Here is a 13,974-nt window from a genome sequence, read left to right on the forward strand (position 1 = left end):
CTCAGGGGTGCCTGGTGACAGGGCAAGGGGCAACAGGCATGAACTGGAACCCAGGAGGTTATGGAATCAGAATTGTTCCAACAAAGAGACCTTGAAGATCATGGACTGCCACCAGCAACCTGAGCCCACCATGGCCATTAAGCCACATCCCAAAGTGCCATGTCCACACGTTTCTTGATCACCTGAGCAGGTTCTGCCTGAACAGGAGGAGAAACTTATTTGCTGTGAGGGTGCTGGAGGCCCGGAGCAGGCTGCCCAAAGAGGTTGTGGAGTCTCCTTCCCTGGACTCTGCTTGCTGGCCCCAAGGATGGCTGCAGGTTTGGAACCCCACCCGCTGCAGTCATCTTGGCCTCGATTTGTTGTGGCTCATTGTTCTATCTGCTTCATTCCTGTGTCTGAGGAGGGAGGATGTGCTGAGAGCCTTCACACAGCTGCCTGCAGGAGCCCACATCCTTGCTGTGCCAAAGCTCAGACCATCTCTCTCCACTTGTCTGGCCCTCAGCTCTGCTCTCCTGCAGCCTTCCAGGATTTACTGCTTGGTTCTGCACCCAGGATGCAGAGGGCAATTTGGTGGTGTCAGTAAACATGATCCTCCTGGTGGTTCTCAGGGCATCTTGGATCCAGTGGAACCCTGTTGATGTCAGAACCTCAGACTAAGCAAGGGACCACTGCTGAGACACTTGGTCCTTGTCATGCAGAGCAGCTGAGCACCACAGGAAGGTTTAGGTTGGGAAAGACCTTCAAGGCTGTTGAGTCCAACCATTAACCCTACTCTACCAAGTCCACCACTAAGCCATATACCCAAGCACCACATCCACAAGGCTTTTCAACATACCCAGGGATGGTGACTCCACCACCTCCCTGGGCAGCCTGTTCCAGTGTCTGACAACCCTCTGAGTGAAATTTTCTATCCTGTGTTCCAGCCTAACCCTCCCCTGGTGCAGCTTGAGGCAGTTCCCTCTCGTTCTGTCACCTGATACTAGGGAGAAGAGACCAACCCCCACCTCACTGCAACCTCCTTTCAGGGAGCTGTAGAGAGCAATGAGGTCTCCCCACAGCCTCCTTTTCTCCACATTAAACACCCCCAGCTCCCACAGCTGCTCCTCCCCAGCCCTGTTCTCCAGACCCTTCTCCATCTCAGTTGCCTTTCTCCAGACCTGCTCCATGTCCTCAATATCCTCCTTTGGAGTTAAGGGGCCCAAAACTGAGCACAGTACTGGAGGAGAAGGTTTGGAAAGGTTCAGCTCTCCAGGTCTGTTGCTACCCTGACAAATCCAAGGGGAAGGAGCTGTGCTGCCAGGGCTGTTGCTGAGGGTCACTCCTGGCTTCCTCCTCGGAGCAGCGCGGCCGTTAAACGCTGCTGGTGGTCTGACGCCATGCTCTGCAGCACTGTCTCCCAGCCAAAGCAATATCCACTTCCTAGAAGCTCATGCCCCCAGAGGAAGGAATTGTGGACTTCTGAGGTATCCAAGACAATAGTCCAGATGCTGATTTCAGCTGCACTCCTCCAACCCCCCCTGTTCAGTGGATTTACTTCAAAACGCAGCTCTGTACTGATGTGAGGTCATTATTGCCTTGTGAGGGGAGGAATGGATCCCTGCGTGTCCAGAGCACCTGGATAACCTCCAGCTTGCCCTCTTGGAGATGTTAGTTCCAGAGCTGTCACAGATTCTCCAGGGCAAGTCACCAAGATCTGGGTTCATCCCTTCTAACCTTTTACAACCAGGGCAAATAACTCTGAACTCCAGCTAAGATAAACAGTGGGGAGAGAGGCTTCAGCTACCTGTGAGCTGCTAGGCTTCTACCACTCTCCATTTACTGGAGAGAAAAATCTTTCAGGACCTACAGGAGGGCTGGGGAGGGACTGTTCAGAAGGGCCTGTGGGGATAGGATGAGGGGCAATGGTTTGAAACTGGAGCGGGGCACATTTAAGTTGGACATCAGGAGAAAGTTCTGCAGAGGGAGGGTGGTAAGATGCTGGAACAGGCTGCCCAGGGATGTGGTTGAGGCCCTGTCCCTAAGGACATTCAAGGTCAGACTTGCTGTGGCTCTGAGCAGCCTGCTCTAGTTGGAGGTGTCCCTGCTGCCTGCAGGGGGGTTGGACAAGGCGACCCTCAAGGGTCCCTTCCAATCCAGTGCAGTCTGTGCCTGGGTTCCTCACTTAATTGTCTTCTTTAGGCACATCACTGAAGCTGAACCTGAGCCTCTGTCTTGCTGAGCACCAGTTCCAGTTGTGTGTTGCTTAAATACTGTGCAAAACACTTCAGGAAATGTAGGGGACATACTGCCAGGGGGAGGTGGGGGCTGTTGCTAGAAACTTGTACCTGAAAGCTGGAAGGAATCCATAAAAATATTCTCTGGGTTACTTCAAAGTGAAAACAGAGTAAATCCAGGTAGGTCTTACTGGAGGTGGTGATGGTTTAGGGCTGGGCTGTGTCCTGCTTCAGGCAGATTTACCTGGTGGGGAATATTCACCAGCTTCCAGCCACTCCCCTCTGCCTGCTCACTCGGGGGTGGTGTCACCATCAGAGATGAAGGGGAAAGACTGAAAACCATGGATGTGCCCAGGTGTGGCTGAAGGGAAAATCCCAGCCAAGGTACCAGCATTTATTGTTCTCCTCTCTTTTGGCTCAAATCTTGCACAGTCTCCAGGAAGGGGATGCTGGGAGCTGCCTTTTCACCCTGTGTGGAGCAATCCTGACACCCAGGGGTCCTGTGGGTGGCAGGGTCTGTCCCTGATGAGCAAAAGGTCCGCTGGAATCCTCTGCCATTTCATGCTCAAGCAGAGCAGGGTGGATCACACCCACTTAGCTCAGCCCCACACTGAAACAAGCAGTCCCAGAGCACTCCTTTGGTAGCAGTTCCACCTCTTTGCCCCACGTCCTGCTGCTTCTGCTTGCAGCTTGTGTTTACAGGGAAGTGTCCATGTCACGAGCAACCAAAAATGGGTGAGGATTTTCGTGCAGAAGTCACAGAAGGGGAATAAAAGTGACAATAAGCCATGGAATTACTGCAGGCTTTGGGGTTTTTTTTTACTTCTTGAATGTCCTAAGGAATTCCCCAGCTCCTAACCTGTTCCAGTTGGCACCAGCAGGCACTTGAGCTCTAATATCTGTGGAGTTTGTCATGTCTCCAATTTTTCTGGCGAGGGATTACATGAAACCCAAATCATTCTTTCCATGGGGGATTACACAGCCACTTTTGTGTCTGTGAGCCCAGGCCATGAGTGAGGAACCTTTTCCTGGGTACCTATTTCTTCTTGGGCTCTGAGAGCTTCCAATATCTAGGCATGAATCTGCTCCATTTGATTTCATTTCTAATCATTTCAGCTCCCAAAGGGGCCTAACTAAACAGCCTATCAGGAGGCTGGGCTTCATGTTTTGGCTGCATGCTTTGGGGCTGCTAATTTCACATCAATTCTATGACACAGCATTCCCCATTTGTGGTGATTGGAATCCTCCTGCATGGTTAATTAGACAAAAACTCACTTTGAGTGACTGTCAGCCCCTGACTCAGCGTTGGAGGGGAGAGCTGCTACTGATTTACAAGAGCCTGGATCCAATGTCCATTCTCCAGTGCTGGGTTGTTCTCTTTTTTTTCTCCTCCTGTTCAAGTACCAAAATGTGCTTTAGGGATTATTTTTGGCAAGGGTTTTAGAGCAGGAAAAATAGGAAATGAACTGGAAAATGTGAAGACTACAGCAAACAAGAAAATCCTGGAAGGAACACACTCTGCAGATCCACCCTAGCCATTAATAATATGGAAAGATTTCATTAGGAAAAGAGAGAGGGGAAGAGAAGAGGGAAGAGGGGACAAGGAGGCAGTGTTAGCATCACTGTGCACAGGATGTGCACATGGACTTCCAGATGAGACTTTAGCAGAGCACTTCTGCCCTTGCAAGCACAGCACTTGTGCAGTTAACAAACCCTCAGCATGGTGACACAGGGCAGGTGGCTTTAGAAGCAGCCCTGCAGTTCGCTGGGGACTGCACAGAGATGGAGGTGCTGAGGAGAGAGGCTTCAAACACAAACCATCACACAGGCATCTCCCCTCTGCACCAGTGCATGGAGAACACAGCAAAGAAAGTTACACTGCTGCTGCTGTGGCCAGCTGAGAAATGTGTGGCATCGGGTTGTTCTGGTGCAGAAGCACCAGGAGCTACCCAAGCCTGAGAAGCACCTAGGAGGTAGAGCAGCTTCCCAAAAGTCACTGCCCTGGGGAGCACCTAGGAGGTGGAGCAGCTCCCCAGAGGTCAATGCTTTATTTAAGGGGGACTGCAAGAGGGCATCAGGTATGTATATGCTGGTCCCTTCCTAGTCCCCAGCATCCACTCAGTCACTGTGGAAGGAGCAAACCCTTCACAAGCTGCATCTGTGCAGGGCAGAGCTGGGACCTGAACCCCATCACCCCCTGGAGCCACGAGCAGGTGGCCAGCCAGGCTTGTGGTGCAGCGTGCTGCCAGCCAGCCTGCTCTGACAGAGCCCAGTGAAACACACAGGGCTTGGAAAACGGTTTGGGGGGGGGGAAGGGAAATAATTTCTGTGCCCTTTCACCTCCCCACAGCATGTACCTGCCACCTCCTCGCCGCCACCTCCCTCCAAAGGTTCCCCAGCAGCAGCCAGAAAGCATCCATTCCATACACACTTCTGTGTGCTGTGAGCTATGCACACAGCAGACTGAACTCAATCTATTTTTGTGTGTCCCCCCCCCCCCCCAAAGAAAAAAAGGTTGTTTTTTTCTTTAATTTCCCTTTCCCTGTAAGACACTGGAGGGGTTTTGTCCTTTCTCCTGTGTCACTTCCCAGCATTCAAACTCCCACCACAGCAAAACACAGCAGAGCAATTTAAAAGCCCTGCTTCTGCCAGAAGTTTTTGCACCATTATGTCACATCCTAGAGATCAGAATTTGCTGGGGCAGGCTGGGGTTGGGGGTTTGCTGTGGGGTTTGGGGTGGTTGTTGGGTTGGGGTTTTTGGGGGGGGGGGGGGGGGGGGGTTTGTGTGTGTTTTGTTGTTGTTGTTTTTTGGGGTTGGGCTTTGTTTGTTTGGGTTTTTTTTTTGGGGGGGTGGGGTGGGGGGGTGTTTTATTTAAGTGTTCCTGCTCCCTTCTGGAAACAGAAAGAGCAGCAGGTGAGTGGCACTGAGCTGTTTTACCTCTTGCTGCTCTGTCTGTGAGGAAGTTCAGCCTTTAGGCTTCCAGAACATCCAATTCCTGGCAACAGGAGACTCTAAGCAGGGGGAATGTCATGAGTATTAAATGTAGACCCTTTGGGGTGCTTTGAAACTCATCTGTGAGACAAACTGTGTCTCCTTGCCATGTGAAAGGGAGGGTTGATACTTGAATGGTACCAGCTGAGCATCTCTGGGGATTAGTGGTAGCCCACCTGAAGTGCATTAATTGTCTGCTTTTGTGCAATCATGGGTTAGGAAAGGCCTCTGAGAGTCCAACCATCAACCTAACGCCACCGTGGCCACTAAGCCATGCCCCACAGTGCCGTGGCCACAGGTTTCTTGAACACCTCCAGAGCTGGCTCGATATGTGTGTGTGCTCCCTGCAACACAGTAAATCTCCACCTCTTGGAACATGCAGCAGGGATCCATCCAGTCACCGTGCTTGGAGACACCCTCGGCAGCAATTTAGTCTCGTCCTGCTCACCACAGACACAATCACGAGGAAATTTGTGTCACCTGCAACGGTGCCAGCTCAGCTGGAGCAGCCCAGAGGGCATTTGCTGGTGCCCTTGGAGCCCAGCTCAGCACCCGGCAGAGGAGCTGTGGGATTGCACTGGGCTTTGCTGCCCTGTGTGGTGCTCCCAATCAGCAGCTGACGACTGACAGCTGTGATGCTCCAGAGCCCGCCCAAACCCGAACGGGACACAGCTAGTTCCAATCACCTTAATTAGAGCACGAGCAGCAGGTCCATTAAGTCTATGGGGCACGCCCCGGGGGGGTCATTCGACCGTTAGAGAGGAGCTAGCTGCGCGGGGGCTCCTCTCTGGGGGCTCCTCTCTGGGGGCTCCTCTCTGTCCCCACCGGAGGACTTGCCACGTCTCGGAGGTCTGCATCTCCTTCAGCAAGAGAAACCTCTTCCCGGCAGAGGAAGCAGCAGATGCAGAAGACAGCTCACAGGTAGGAAGCTTGAAATTAGATTGAAGGGGAAGTGGAAGCAAAACAAGTGTTTGGAGAAGTTTGGATTGCTGGAAGGGCCTCTCTGCTCTGCCTGGAATGCTGCGTTCGGGTTCGTTGTGGTGCAGCTCAGCTGCTCTGAGCAGCACCTCTGGTCGTGATGTTGAGGTGATGCTATCTGTCTGAAATAACAAGTGGAGATAGTGGCTGCTGCTGGGCTAGCAAGTATCTGTTGTTGTTGAAAGGCACAGCAGCTCCCCCACAGCCTCACCACATCTCCTGGGCTCCTTTCAGCCGTGGTGTGCTCAGGTGAGGTGCTGGAGGCTTGGTTGGTGTCCCTCTGAACTGGTTATTGTGGAACTTTTGGCTTTTAGGAGGATGTTGTGAGATTTTTGTGAGGAAAAGGTGGTCTTTGGTGACTTCTGGACTGAGAATTACTGAAGAGGTGAGGAGAAAGTTCTTCACAGAGAGAGTTGTTAGCCGTTGGAATGTGCTGCCCAGGGAGGTGGTGGAGTCACCGTCCCTGGGGGTGTTCAAGAGGGGTTTGGACGTGGCACTAGGTGCTATGGTTTAGTAGTCATGAGGTGTTGGGTGACAGGTTGGACTTGATGATCTTTGAGGTTTCTTCCAGCCTTATTGATTCTATGATTCTAAGAGCTTGGTGGTTATCTTCAAAGGTGGGAACCTGAGTAAAGTTGAGCAGCTAGACTCTGTTGCTATGTGTGGTGGTAAACCTGACCTGAGTCTCTCAAGGAGAGCCAAATACCAATCTTCCCTCTTCCTCTGCACAGCTCAGGGCCTTGCACACAGAAAAGCTGAATATTTGGTGCTGTGTGAGCAATGACATTTGGAATCTCTGCCTGAGGGCCCCTGGAGCAACCTTGAAGCTTTCGTTGGTGAATGGCACCTAAGCCAAGGTGCTGGAGTAAAGGGTGAAGGAAAGCTGTGGCTGCAGTCTGGAGGAGGAGGAGGACTGTCAGGCATTGTCCTGCCCTGAGAACTTGGCCATGTTTGAGCTCCACATTCATCTGCTTCTGTTCAAGCAAAACCCAGCTGCTTTCTGCCCACAGTTGTTGTTTAATTCATTCATGCTGCTCGTTGGAAACACCATCGTTAAAGTCCTTCTGGGGCAGAGCCTGTTTGAAAGAAAGCTCTCCATGGAAAAGCCTTTCCTTTAAATTTAGCACAAAAGAAAAGCCCAACCAGTTTTATTTATAGATCAGGGCATGAGAGATTTTTCAGCTTTCAGTCTAGCTCTCTGTTTCTCCCATAAAAATTTGGTTAACTTTGGGGTTTGGTTCCTCCCCCCCACCATTCTTCCAGAATAAAATTCCTTAATTTTGATGGTTATTATTTATTTTTAAACTGAAATGCAGCAACTTGAGTGACAAAAGTGTTGGCTTTGCCCATTGAATAGGTGATTGTGTGGGCTGGGGATGCTCTTGGCTGATGGATTCTGGGTTATTCTTTAAGGGATCCTCTCCTGCTTCTCAGTTTGTGACACTTTAGGTGCTTGCAGCTGTCAGAGCATTTTCCACCTCTCTGTCACAGATATGATAAGTTTGGGGCTCTTGTGAGCACAGAAGCCTCCAGAAGTTCATGACACAATTTATGCTCAGATGAACGGTGAGAAAAGGGTGAAATGGTCAAAAATGTGACTTTCCAACAGCCTGGGTGGTGGGAAAAATAAAGTATTATCAGTTCATGTGTGTGTTTAATAGAAAGGGAGGGAAATGCTGAACTTGGAAGACCAGCAGTGTCTGGGTGAGGACATAAATCTTGCTGTCTGTGATTTATTTATAGTAAGATGCAGTTTTGAATGGCTTTATTCAATAGTTCTCCCTTTCCTGGTGCAAGTGAGGCTGTGATAAACAGGTCCAGCTGTAAAAATGACAGGCTGAGGTGATTCCAAAGTAGAAATGCTGACCTGCTTTGTGGGCCAGAGCTTTTGCAGAGCTGAGTGTTAGTCTCAAAGAGCAGCAACTCTTCATAATTTTGACAAGAACTCAAGGGACACTGGTCACTTTTCCTCCTGCTGTGACTTCATTGGCTTTTACTATTTCACAGCCATTCTTTACAGCCCTGCTGGGCCCTGCCAGCTTGAGCTTAGTGGTCAAATATCCTTAGGAGTGAAGTGTTTCACTGCCTGGATGGCTCAGTCAGTTGAGTTTTGTAACCAAGTAATTTATTAAGACTCAAACTCTCTTGAAAATGTCAAGGCCTTTTTGTGATCTTTAATGGATTCACATTCTGGGATGTTTAAGAGTGGAGTTACAAAGCTGTTAGTAATAATTTCATAGCAGATATGCTCCCCAGGTGATGTGAATGAAGACTGTGTCCCCCCTCCCCCTGTAATGCACCCAAGTGGCTGAAACTGAGAAAGCCTCCAGTTCCTTGGGATCTACTTGCTAAATGCAAGAGCTGCTCTTATTTGAGCTATTTAAAAATCACTCTATGGGTGATCTCACTCCATTATTTTGAGAGAAACTTCTCAGTTCACTCTATTTAACTTTATCCTTCAGAGAAATGAAACCATTTCCCCATCTCATTTATACTGAAGGGACAGAACTGAGTGGTAGTCAAGCACTTTGTGATGTGTCTGCCTCAGAGTACTGAAAGAATTTGGAGTGAGAATATGAGAAAGCTTGCAGGTATCTACCAGGAAAAGCACTGCTGGCACTGCTCTGGGATTGGGGCCAGCTGCTGAGGCTCTGTTCTGCTCCTATCTTCTCTCATCAGTGAGTCTGGAAGATTCTCTTCCAGCAGCAGTCTGGGTGACTTAGTGCAGCAAACACAGAAGATTCTAGGAGGAAGGCTCCAGAAATGGGACACACTTCTCTGGCAAATGGATTTGAGTTTGCAGCTTTCTGTGCTGTTCTCAGATAAAAACCTCTTCCTCCTTCTTTAGGATCTAGTCAGGACACTATTTGGTTCAGAGGTGACAACTTCAGGAGAGAGCTCTGCCTTCTCTCAAAGGCTCCATGTGCCAACCTGCCGGCAACAAGCAGGGAATGGGATTCCCTCTGCTGATGGATCAAGGCAGTGGGCCTTAATACCACTAGAAAATGTATGGCCAGGATCTTCTCTGCTAAATGACACATTCAGGGCTAGGCTTTGGTTTTGGAGGACTTGCCCTGTGGAACCCACCCACCCACATCAGGCCTCAGGAGCAGCTTTGCCTTTCAGGCAGCAGCAGTTTTGGGTTTGCCTCCTGTGCAATGCCTGAGAGCAGGTGACACCATCAAACTGAGCAGGAACTGCTCTGGTCCCTTGTTTAGCAGTGCATGCTCTGGCTGGGAGGTGCTTTGCTTATCTGTAATGGGAAGTGGCGTTGTTTGCTCCCTGCAGGGGGGCAGGACAAAGATGACTTCTGAAGGTCCCTTCCAACCCAGTGCAACCTGTGAATCTTTGTTTTGCTGACTGGTGTGTAGAAAGGATGGGGCAGAGTCAGGCTAGTCCTGCAAACAGTGTCCTTTTGGCTCCCTGAGTTGCAGCTCCTCCAGCTATTACCTGGAAAGTTTCTTGCCCTTTTATTTTCCCCCCCTCCCTACTTAATATAAAGAGTAACTCAATATGAACCTTTGTGCTTGCAGACAGTGCTGGGCATGGTCTCTGTCTTTATCATTTGGGTGGAGCTGTACCTGCAGGGCTCTGCCAATGCAGACGTTTCGTAGCTATCAAACAAGGTGCTGGGGCTGAAATCAGTGTCTGCTGAAGTGAGAGGCTTGAATAGACATCCCCTCAGACATCCCAAACTACCCAGCTGCTGTGAGGAGGGGGAACTGGGGCAGCTGGAGCTCTAGGGTGGCTGCTTTTCAGTGGGGAAGGTGGGAAAATTCCCCTGCAGAACCCAGGAGTCTGTAATAAGCCAAGGAAAGTTTTGCTTGTAGTGGAGAAACTTGGGGATAAGGTGGCAGGTCCTTAATTTCCTCTTGAACTCTTCATTTCTTCTTGAATTCAACAAGCAGTGGTGGAAAGCTCTTTATTCAGAGGAGTTTGATTGGAAGTGCTTCAACAGACTGAAAGAAGAGTTCATTTGCCACATCTTAGCTGGATAATTTAAGAGCTTTTCCTCCCTAAGTGTATTCCTCCAGGAAGACTGTCTGCAGTCAACACCATTATTCAGCAGGGTTTTGTTTGACACATATCAAATTCTTTACTCTTAGGCTTTTGCCATTGGTAGAGCATTTTCTCCTCTGCAGGATGTAGATCAGCACTTTGGGCTTTTGACAGGGAATAGGGAGTGTGTCTGGTGCTTTCCAAGACCCAGAGGGTCTGCTCTTTCCTCTGCTTTCACACAAGGAGTAGACCCACTGGAACATGAGTCACTGTAGGAGCAAGCGTATGGGCAAGGTGGGCTCCTGGCTTATAAATGGTACAATTGTAGATACAGGAGTGCAAAGGCTGGGCTGGTTGGAAAGCTGGCTGGAAAATAGCAGTCATGAGGTGGAGAGGCATTTATATTCATAGAAACCATTGGGTATTTTGTATATATTTGCATTTCATTTTCTAACCACTCTTTTAAATGGAGCTTGGTTGCTAACTCGCCATCAATTAGCTTATCACCAGCTACGCCTCATGGCTCCACCACCACCACTGCTGAACTCCCCTGGGAGAGGCTCAGGCTCTCCCGTGGCTAATCTGTGGGCTAAAAACAACCCATAAAATGGGTGAAAAGCTCTAATGATCTCACATCTAGGGGTGTGATACGCTCTGTGCGTATGGGAGGCTCTGTGGCTCCGAATGAGGAGAGCAAAGCTCTGACAGCACATTACTGTTCATCTCCCCCATTGCTTCCCTCACCATACTCTGAGCTTGCAGCCCCAGTTTCTTTAATAAACAGTTCACTCTTCCACCTGTGAAACGAACCACCACTGCTGCAGTGTTTGTGCGTGTGTGGCTGGAGGGAGATTTCTCTGTCCATTCCTTTAGAGAGGCAGCTTTTTCCCTCTGCAGTGAAAAGCATCCCTCTGGGGTAAGGATGGAGCTGGTTAGGAAACATTTCTGTGGCTTTGAGTCCTCATCTCCACAAATTAAACCAAAACCTTGTAAAATGTGATGCTAACTATGTGGGTAAGGGAGAAACAGGGACAAGCATCAGGACAAACAGCAAGGAACAGTTTGTGATGTGTAGAATTATTTTTCCCCCTCTCTGTTCCCTGATCCCTGAACTGTGCTTTCCTGCCCTGGCTTCTGATGTCTGTGTGTGAATCTGGCTGGATAACTCCTTGTTGTAACTGATGTGACAGAGGAGGAGAGAAAATGTTTATCAAACTGCTTGCCAGTGCTGAAAAAGCTTGTAGTAAAAACTGCCATCCAGCTCCAGCCCATGAGAGCACCGAAGGGATAACTGCCCAGCCAGCAGTACATGAGATGGGAGGGGATGAGATGATCCACATGCATGCCTGGTGGAATTCTCTTCAGTTCAGTGAGTTTTACTCAAGGAATGAGGTTGACTCATTCTTCCTGGATCCAGTCCACCTCTCATGGAAATGGGTGAAACTTTCTGGTGTGTTTTTAGCACATGTTCTTACAGTGACTCTCTACACTAAATCTTCATTTAATGTGTAAATAAAATGAACTCTCTGCTCCCTGTGGATAAAAAATATGATTTTAGGCACTGGTGGCTTTCCCTTGGAGATGGAGGTGACATCAGTCACCTTCAAGGGTGCTGCTAAATACTTTCCCATCTCTGGTTATGATCTGCAGAGCCCAAGACAGGAGCTCTTTGTCTTCTGTGCACACTTTATTATTTCATGGGAGCACTTAGACCTCCTGGAGGGCTTGTGGGACAAGAAGCTGGTCCTGCTGGTGCTCTGTCGAGGGTTCCTGGAGAAGAAGTCCCCTTTTGGGGGGGGGGGGGCAGCAGGGTGCTGTGAGAGGAACCCCCCGGGGAAAGGGCTGAGCATCCCAAATATTTCTTGCTGTATCCCACACCCAGGAGCAAAATCACCTCACACCCCATCAGTTGGTTTTCCTCTTCCCCCCCAGCCCTTGAGTTATGCTCTGAACTGTGCCTTTATTTAAAGGTTTGGGGTTGCTTTTTGTTGTGTGAGGGGTTTTTTTTTTAGGTGTTGGGGGTTTTTTTTTAGCTGCTTTGTATTAAATGAATCAAATCTGTTCATGTCCTGTCGGGTCCCTGTTCGCTCCCATTATGCACCTTTGTAAAGAGGAGTTAATCGTAAATGAGTTTGCCACTGGCTTTTTGCACTTTATCACGTCCCCGAAAGGAATTCCGCCTCCCCAGCTCGTTGGAGCATCATCTTTTAATCTCACAAAGACAAACATAAAGGGTGTGAAGGGGCAGGGAGTTTGAAAGCAGAGATCCTGTCGCCTTGTAAACAGCTTTTGAAACCCCAGTAAGAATTGCGGTCTGCGTTTATGTTATGCTGGCAGAGATGCTTCTGGCTTTGCCGGCTGGGAGAGACAAATGAAAGCACGGTTTAATTTGTTCTGCTGGAGATGAACAACATCTTCCCCGGCAGCAAGAATATTTTTCAGGTGCATTTGTGGCAGATAAGCATTTCCCCAAGGGCAGAACTTGGTGTTTAAAGCCAAACCAAAAGCATTTGGAAGGAGGTTTGATTCTTTACTTGTTTGCTGGGGGGGGGGGGAGGGAAGGAAAAAGTTCTTAATTATGACTTGGGGGTGAGGGAGATGCTTAGAAAGCTCTTCCAGAAAAGTAATTCTAAACAGTAAAAAAAAAAAAATACAGGGAGGGGGGAGGGGAAGGAGAAAGAAAGAAGGAAAAAAACAACCAACAACTAAACCGAGTCTATGATGTTTTATTTTAATAATCCTTTGCAGGCATGTGGGCTGTTCTCTGGAAAGAAAAGGGGGGGGAAAGGCACGAACAATAAAAGCCTTTAAAAGCAAATCTGCAAACTTCTGAGAATATGCCCTGGTATTGAATACACCGGATTTCTCTCCCTAGCAGAGGGGAAGGTTTTGTTCGTTTGGACAGTCTTTGAATACTGTTCTAAAACTTCTTTCAAGTGGGAACTGAAGAGAGAAATGTTAAGTTCTGAGAGGAGACAATAAGTTAGCATCTTTGAACAGAGTCCCTTGCATGCAAATAAGGCTTTTTGGCAATTTGGGGAAGTTTTAATTGGAAGGTGGAAGCGTGTAAAGATAAGAAAGTGAATCGGTAAGAACCCCACTGCTCGGTGGGGATTCGGGGGGGACCCGCCGTGCTTCAGGACCCGTCGAACTCAGTCCTAGTCGCTGCTTTTCACCTTTGCCGGGCAATGGCTGTTCAGGGCAGCCTCGCCCTCCATGCCCAAACCGGGTACCGGCTGGAGAGAGTGGTCGGGGCAGCCTGAAGCATCCTCACCACCCCCTGCCCAGACCGGCTACCGGGTGAATGAAGTCGTCGGGAGAGCCCGAAGCATCCCCATCCTCCCTTCCCAAAGCGGGTACCAGCCCCAGCCGCGGAGCTCTCGCATCTCGGTCCCCTTCTCCCCCTAACTCTGGACCACGAGTGGCAGCCGTCGAAGGGGTCTCGTAAATAAATCCATGGGTTTAAAGTTTCTATCATTTTCACCTAATGAATTTTTTTTTTGGGGGGGGGGGGGGGGGATGCTTTCCTTGCCTCCCCCCACCCCCACCCCCTTACCACTCCAGGGCATTGTGTCGGGCCGGGCCCGGACAGCCCTGGATGTTATTTTCATAGCTCTTGGCTGTGCGCAGCCCCTCCTTGGGATTAGTGGTCGGACTCCTCATTTCCCATAGCCGTAAAAGGTCTTGAACTCAATTAATAGCTAATAATTATACAGCCAGCTCCGCTGCAGCCAGCACTATTTAGGAAAGCGCAAGAAAAGCAGGAGCGCAACCCGCGGGGGCTCTGCGCTT

This window comes from Dryobates pubescens, chromosome 33, assembly GCF_014839835.1.
Source record: "Dryobates pubescens isolate bDryPub1 chromosome 33, bDryPub1.pri, whole genome shotgun sequence".
NCBI classification, from domain to species: Eukaryota; Metazoa; Chordata; class Aves; order Piciformes; family Picidae; genus Dryobates; species Dryobates pubescens.